This window comes from Gorilla gorilla, chromosome 18 (assembly GCF_029281585.2).
Source record: "Gorilla gorilla gorilla isolate KB3781 chromosome 18, NHGRI_mGorGor1-v2.1_pri, whole genome shotgun sequence".
NCBI classification, from domain to species: domain Eukaryota; kingdom Metazoa; phylum Chordata; class Mammalia; order Primates; family Hominidae; genus Gorilla; species Gorilla gorilla.
The window spans coordinates 67,917,221-67,925,667 of NC_073242.2; positions in this window are offsets into that span (position 1 = coordinate 67,917,221).

Sequence of the window (8,447 nt, forward strand, 5' to 3'; positions counted from 1 at the left end):
AACAGATACTTTTCCAAAAAAATGTGGATAACAAACATATTAAAAAGCTCAACATCACTGTTCCTTAGAGAAATACAAATCAAAACCAAAATGAGATACCATCTCATGCTATTCAGAACGGCGATTATTAAAAAGTCAAGAAACAACAGATGCTGGCTAGGTTGCAGAGAAATAGGAATGCTTTTACACTGTTGGTGGGAATGTAAATTAGTTCAACCATTATGAAAGACAGTGTGGCAATTCCTCAAAGATTTAGAACCAGAAATACCATTTGACCTAGCAATCCTATTACTGAGTATATACCCAAAGAAATATAAATCATTCTATCATAAAGATACATACACGTGTATGTTCATTACAGCACTATTCACAATAGCAAAGACATGGAATCAACCCAAATGTCCATCAATGATAAACTGGATAAAGAAAATATGGTACATACACACCATGGAATATTATGCAGCCATAAAAAGGAATGAGATCATTGCAGGGACATGGATGAAGCTGGAGGTCATTATCTTCAGCAAACTAACACAGGTACAGAAAACCAAACACCGCAAGTTCTTACTTAGAAGTGGGAGCTGAGCAACAAGAACACATGAACACAGGGAGGGAAACAACACACGCTGCGGCCTGGAAAGAATAGCTCAATAGTTTCAAAGGAAAAAAATAGTCATGAAGCCCTTAAAAGTGAAAATAGATCAAAATAGTTGAGAAGTTATTTAAACAAATCTGATGATAAGAATGTAAAATATTCCAATGCACAGGAAAAGAGTGAATGGGTGAATTCTGTAAAGCAGTGCTGTTCAATAAAAATGTCAATTTGAGTCACATATGTAATTTTAAATTTTATTCAGGACAGAAGCCTTCCCAACAGTGCACCTTAAGAAGGAAAGATCCTGTGGTGCCAGGCACTGGGTGGAACCCCTGGGCTGGAAGGCAGGGAATGGGGTGGAGTTACATCATCAAGGAAGTTGCTGGGACAAGGGGAGATAGACTGGGCAGAGGCAACCAGGTACATACAGTCTAAACCAGGAACACAGCAGCCCCCCATCATTCACATCGGTCACCCCAAATTTCATCTGGATCTAGGCATCTTGACCCCATCCCCACTACTCTCTGCCTGCTCCCTGTTCTGGGTTCTGCTTGATAGCGTGAGTGGGGCCTGGTTGTTTACTGTGTCTGCTTCACTTCTGCGGAGTGAGAGGAGGCAGTGGAAGAGGATGCTGATGATGGGGCTGAGGCAGAAGCTGAGATCAAGGAGGCAGAAGGTAAGGCTTTGGTGAGGGTACACCAAAGGTGAGGCTTTGGCTTAAGGGAGTGGTGAGAATCCCCAGAGCCATTCCTCTGGCAGCAGGAAACCCACCATGAACATGCTCTTCCACGTGCTTCCACTCCTCCTGTCTCTAGGGAGATTCATCTCTTGATGGCCTGATCAACAAACGTTGATCTGGCACTGATTTGCTTCTTCTGAGTCAGGCAGAGTCTGGGACCCAGGAGCAAATGCATGTGAAAGACAGCTTGCTGACCCCCTAGGCCCTCAGGGTGCCCCTTGATAAGGACCTGTCTATGGGAGAGGCTGCTGCTGGGGAGAGCTTGAACTCAGAACAAGGACCTTTATCGATGCCTCATGTTTTGTTTAGAAGATGAACAAGAAGAGGAAGCTAAGGAGACTGTTGGGCATCAGAAGAGAGGTTTCAGGGTGGCAAGGCAACCCCTCAGAGCAGCTTTGGGGGAGAATGTCACAGGGCTCTTTCCAGGGAGCGGGGGCAAGAGGGTTTGAAGGAGGAAAGGACAGAACTTGGTGGTACTTGCAGGGTTTTAGATGTTGAGCTCTAAACATCTGTCCCTCCTCATCCCACAGAAGCTGCACTGGTGGTGCCCGGTGGGAGAGGGAACACAAGTTCAGCCCCCTGGTCTGGGCAGGGGAATTGGGCCCAAAAGTCACATCCACACCTGAAGCTCCTGGAGCTTAGGTGAGGTAACTTTCAGGGTGAGGTGCCTCTAGGTTAAAATCTCATGCATGGATGGTCTGTGCCTTAGGTCACTGCTGTGGTCATTGTCATGCTGCAGCATCTAGCAGGGTTCCAGGTGGGCCCAGCCATGCCTCCAGAGGGGAGGAAACAGCCAGCTGGGGCTTGAAATCATGCCCATCAGCTTCTACTCTGTGGCCACCAGGAAATCCAGAGACAATCATGGAGGCAAAAACCTGGGAAGGGAGTCTAGGGCCAGGAATACTGGGGCCCTTTTCAAAGAAGCCCTCCTCACTGTGAAGGCTGAGAGAAGCCTAGCTGCTTTGCCCAGAATGGATGAGTGAGAGAGGCTTTGTTTAAAGTTTCACATTGAGCTTGTGTGTGCCCTGAAGGACTCAGCCATTCCTTGAAATATCCCCCACTGGGCTGCTATGGGAGACAGAGTGTGGGATTTGCAACCCCAGCTGTCTTAATTTTTGTAGATGCTCTTGGAATCAGGGCTACCCAGGGATGGAAAGGACTCACTGTGCAAATGGGGAAATGGAGGCCCACAGAGGCCCAGCTCATCAGAGGCAGAGCTGCGACCGGATCTGGAGCCCTCTGACCCTGTGGAAGTGGCTGTGTTCTTCTCTTTCTTCTAAATGGCCCAGTGGGGGAGTCCAAACCCAAGCCCAGGTGAGTGGGATGCACCTGTGATAAAGCCTGGAGCAGAGGCTCCATGAGGGAGGATGATGGTGGAACAGGAGTGCAGTGTGGAGCAGTGGGCATGGGCTGGGAGTGTGCTGGGCACAAACCACCATACACAGTTGTCCATGTTGTGCACTAAACAGGGGCCTCTTCCTGAGGGGGAAAGGAGAGGCTGAATTCCACCCTATATTTCATTATTAATTGTGCATCCCAGCACAGATGGAGCTATATTCATCTAGAGGAAGGTGATGGATGTGTCACAGCCCTGGACAGACACTCTTATCTCACAGGATGGTCAGAACACCCTTTATGGTTGAGCTGGGACCTGGGATAAAAGGGAAGCAAATTTGGGGGAGCCAAGGAGTGAAACTCTGCCAGCCTAGGCATGCCAGCTTCAGAGAGCCAAAAAGGGGCAGGGCAGGGTGGCTGGTTGCCACACCTGTGAAGCCCACCCAAAGGCGGTGGGTTTGGTGGACATGGGAACTGGGAGCGCTTCCCTTCTGATCATGCTAAACCTACCAGCAGATGGTGCCGCACATTCCCACAGTCTTCTTCCCATGTCAGTGGCGACTTCGGAAACCAGCCCGGCCCAGCCCAGGCCTCCCAGTTCCATTCGTTTCCCTTGCACCCTTTCCTTTCCTGGCTGCTTGTACCTTACAGTATCTCATTTCACCTCCACGCGCCTGAGGGCAGATGTGGAAACCAGGGGCCAGTGACCTCCCTGAGCCAGGGGGTAACACACTACGTATGTGTTAGGACCGGGACCAAACTGCAGGACTCTTGGGTTCATCAGGAGATTCTGCGGGGTCAACCAGCAGGAATTGGAGTCAGACAAGTGTGTCATCTTGTCACAGCTTGTTTACTTCCTAGTTGTGTGTCTTTAAGCAAGTCAGTCTACCTCTATGAGCATCAGTTTTCCTAAATCACACTGATGGTACTTCCTTCATGGGCATATGAAGGATAAGATGGGCACAAAATGAAATGACATGTGCAAAAGAGCTTTGCATGCTCCCAGGTGCTGAGCAAGGCGGAGGACTGCTGTTGTTGATGTCAGTGCCAATATCATGGTTGTGGCTGGTTAAGGCAGTGGTGGAAAATGCTGCAGGAAGGAGCAGGGCCATGCCTGTTCCCTACACCTACAGTTTCTGAGTCCAGAGTGGGGTTGATGATTACTGATTATTCCTCTCTCCAAGAGGCCATTCCTGGCCAACTTGGTGCCACCCAAGATCCCCAATTGAGAGAGTAGATTTGATGTGAGTGGGCAGAGCAGGCCTGAGCTGGGGGTAATCGCAAGGGCTCCCAAAGAGTGAGAGACTTTGTGACCTCAAGTTAGGGCAGGTTGCAGGTGAGATGATGTTCAGCACAGGCCAGGCTTGGTGCCAGCCCTGAGCATGGTCCTGGTTTCAGGCTGCAGTTGCCCTTTCGTTTGTGATATGGTTTGGATCTGTGTCCCCACCAAGTCTCATGTAGAATTGTGACCCCCAGTGTTGGAGGTGGGGCTCAGTAGGAGGTAATTGAATTACGGGGCGGCATTTTCATGAATAGTTTAGCAATCTCCCACCCTCTCAACTTGGTACCATATAGTGAGTGAGTTCTCATGAGACAGATCTGGTTGTCTAAAAGTGTGCAGCACCTCCCCTTTCTGTTTTCCTCCTTCTCCAGCCTTGTGAATTGCTGTTCCCTGTTCACCTTGCACCACGATCAGAGCTTTCTGAGGCCTCCCCAGAAGCAGAAGCTGCTAAGGTTTCTGTATAACCTGCAGAACCGTGAGCCAATTAAACCTCTTTTCTTCATAAATTACCCAATCTCAGATATTTTCTTAAAGCATTATGAGAATGGACTTATATACTTGGCCAGGGCCAACCCTTTCAGAGGCCTTTTGCATTGAGGTGGTGGGTATCTAGCCCACCCATTTTTCCCCTGGACTCATCAGTGTAGCAGACTTTGAGCCCCAGCTACCCACCCAGAGGACATCCACCAGAAGCACATGAAGACGGACCTGAGTGAGCTGCTGAAGCTGATTGAAACTCACTTTGAGAACAGGAAGTAGGAGGAGAGGGAGCTCAGTTCTCTTGAAGACAAGATTGTAGGCATCGAGTCTCCCCATCTAATGTTGCCTCAGGTCCCAGCCTGTTCTCTATCCCTTTTGTTTGGCCCCACCTCCTCCAAGCAGCCTTCCCTGGAGCCCCAAACCCTGCTCAAGGTGGGCTCTCCTTCAGGAGCCCTGCAGTACTCTGAGCTGCTCCTGCAGCCCTGGCTGGGTCTTCCTGGGTCTCTGCCTTTTCTCCCCACCAGACTGGATGCTCCTTGACAGCAAGAGCTCAGTCTGATCAGTTTTCAGGCCACCACAGGGCCTCACTCAGGACCTAGCAATGGAATGACTGGTCACATGCCTGTTGTCCACTCTTGACCTTGTGTCCTCCTCCCCAACCAATGAGGTGAACTTGAGTGTGACCTGCAAAATCTTATATTATTCTACTGCTGAGTGTGAAGGTTGCTGTGATTCCTTCTGTTTCTCTTTACCAAGCTTGCCCTTCCACAGCTGTGCTCCTCTGGCTTGAATGACCTAGCCACCTGTCGGAGCACAGAGCACAAAGCAGATGGCAGGGCAGGGTGGGGAAGTGGCAGGGACAGTGGCAGAGCTCAGGCGGAGCCTGCCTGACATTTCCCAAACCATTGCAGGCAGTCTTGCCATGAATAAGGTTGGATGTGGACCATCTGCAAGTGCCCTGCAGTGGGCAGTCCTTATCTAGCCAGGGCACTCTCTGTGAGGCCCACCTGCTGTGGGGATGTCTCCTGCTGAAAGCTGAAGGACTTGGAGGAAGAGTGCCACTGTCCTAAGACTCTGGGAAGGAAAATTCTCCGTGAGTTCTCTAGTGGCTCTGTCAGGGTCCGGCACCTGCGATGCCCCCTATTCCCCATGCACACCTGGGTGGGCTTTGCCTCTTCTCCATAGGCAAAATGGCAGGCCCAGTGGACCGAGCAGCTGCGCATCTGGAATGAGTGGAAGAAGGAACAGCAGAACTGCCTGGCTGGGAGTGACCCACAAGCCCAGGCCCACAAAGCCCCTCAGGCTCCCATCTCCTGCCGTTACAAACCTGATATTTTAAGAGACTCTCCAGCCCTCATCCCTTCCCCAGTTTAGGCTTCATGGGACATAGAGAGACCCTGTAGCAAGTGGGAAAAACAGGAAGCAAATTTGTGGTAGTCAAGAAATGAAACTCGGCCAGGCGCGATGGCTCATGCCTGTAATCCCAGCACTTTGGGAGGCCGAGGTGGGCGGATCACGAGGTCAGGAGATCGAAACCATCCTGGCTAACATGGTGAAACCCTGTCTCTACTAAAAATACAAAAAAAAATTAGCCAGGCATGTTGGCGGGCACCTGTAGTCCCAGCTACTCGGGAGGCTGAGGCAGGGGAATGGTGTGAACCAGGGAGGCAGAGCTTGCAGTGAGCTGAGATCACAACCACTGCACTCCAGCCTGGGAGACAGAGCGAGACTCCATCTCAAAAAAAAAAAAAAAAAAAAAGAAATGAAACTCTACCAGCCTGGGCATGGCAGCTTCAGAAAGCCAAAAAGGGGCAGGGCAGGGCGGCTGGTTGACACACATGTGAGGCCCACCCAGAGGCAGTGGGTATTGTGGAGGTAGGGGACAAGGAGCACTTCCCTTCTGATCATGCTAAACCTACCAGCAGGTGGCACTTTGCATACCCACAGGCTTCTTCCCATTTCAGGGGGACTTCCGGAAACCAGCTCTTTTCCTGTGCAGCTTTCTTCTTGTGCAACTGCTGAAGACATCACAGTAACAGGCCCTCTTGTGTAGCTCCCAGCTGGAGGGGATGATGGAAACTAACATTCAAGAATCTGGATCTGATTCATTTGCTCATTTTTCATTTCATTCAATAAACTCCTATGTGCCAGCCTTGTGCTGTAAGTATACACTCAGGAAGCTCATTGCCCAGTGGGAAGAAAGGTGAACTTACCCATAAAGACCACCAGCTTCAGCCTAGAATCAGGGATTCCTGCCCTTGTCATTCATTTGATGTCTTTCCCCTTTCTGAAAATCAGAAAGACAGGGTTCAGTGAAAGGAGGAGGAGAATAGGAGGAAATTTGAGGAGGACACCTGAAAAAGAAGGCTTTGTCAAACTTGATGCATTTTGGAGAATACATCCAGGAGGAAGGGGAGCAGCAGGGATCCCCAGGAAGTCCTGGCATATTTGTGAGGAATTAGGTGTCCACTGCAGCAGGCAGACTTTTGTTGGATTCTAGAAAGATATTCCCAGCTGCTGTTGTTGTAAAACTGAGACCTCCTCATGCCCAAACCCTGAGCTGGTGCTCAGCCTCTGTTTCACTAGGAGGGGCTTGCTGGGATAGAGGGCTGCAGGTGCACCCCATCGTTGCCTCCAGCAGTGCTCAAGAGCTTCCCAGGGGGCTGGTGGAGCTGGAAGGTCTCTGTGTCTAGAGTCAGAGCTCTGGGTTTAAAGACCCAGCTTTGCCACATAGAGATGTGTGGCTTTATGCAACTTCTGAGACTCGGTTTCCTCATCTGGGATGAATACTGCCTTACCTGCTGCTTTAAGAAGCTCAAATGAGCCAAGATGGATCATGTCTATGTGCTACACAGCTGTGAGTTTGTTTGTCCCTGGATACTCACTCTCAATCCCTGATTTTTGTCCCCCACTCCTCCGAGATCCTCCATTCTCAAGGTAGAAGGGTTTATGTCCAATTCATTTTCTCTATTTAGTGAAAGCAACAAAACATTTTCTTATATTTAGTGAAAGCAACAAAACATTTTCTTAGATTTCCAAAGTTGCCGGCTTAGAGCTAGGCTAGCGTCCCTGCCTCTGCCCCTACAGTTACCGTACTAACCAAGCCTTTGGCATCACCCGGCTATCAAAATAGTCCCAGCCCTAACTACTACACTCAAGTCCCAGTTAACCAGGCTGCCAATAATAAGTGTCTGAATTATCTTCTTTTTTGTTCTGTATCTCTCTTTGCCTTTGTGTTCTCTGCCTTCTCTCTGTGTCTCTTTTGTAGACTTGGTCTTTCTTTCTGGGGTTCTCTCTCATGGTTTCCTGGTTTATCAGGCCCAGGTGGGCAACAAAACCTCAAACCTTCTTCTTCCCCATAGTTTTAGAAAAGTCCCTGGGAGGGGAAGACATTTTGCTGGAGGGTAGGAGTGTAGAGATTGGGCTGGGTGAGGAGAATGAGCCTGAAAAGAGGTGGAATGGACTGGTTAGGCAAAGAAGGGCTGGGCTGCTGGGACTCCCCGTGCCCTTGCCTGAGGTTCCCCAGGGAATCCAGGTAGTTGACAGTGCAAGATGTTGCAGCAACAAAGAGCATAAGAAGCTAGTCTTTCTGCAGGCCTTGCTCCATTCCCTCGACCAACAGGGAGTTTGGGGAGGGATATGGGTCATTCTAGCTAATTCCTCCAACTTGCCACTTCTTCAGACAGAAAAAGTGGAAGAGGCAGACAGAGTGGGAAAAGAAGAAGATTCTGGCTGAGAGGAGGAAGTTGCTGGCCACCGACCACCTGAATGGTGATCAGCTGGGAGGGGTGGTCCTAGGGCACTGCCAGCATCTGCTTGTGGGGGGAGTGGCTGCCTGGCCCAGCAGTCTGAGGAGTGGCCAGGGGGTCTCAAGAGGTGTGGCAACCCCACCCCAGAGTTTCTCTAATAACTGGTAGAAAGGAGGGTACTCACAGGAGGTACTGCCTGAGTGAGGGGCTCCTGGAATCCTCCTGGGGCAGGTCAGAGACTGAGCCCTGGGAAAGAAAGACTCCGTC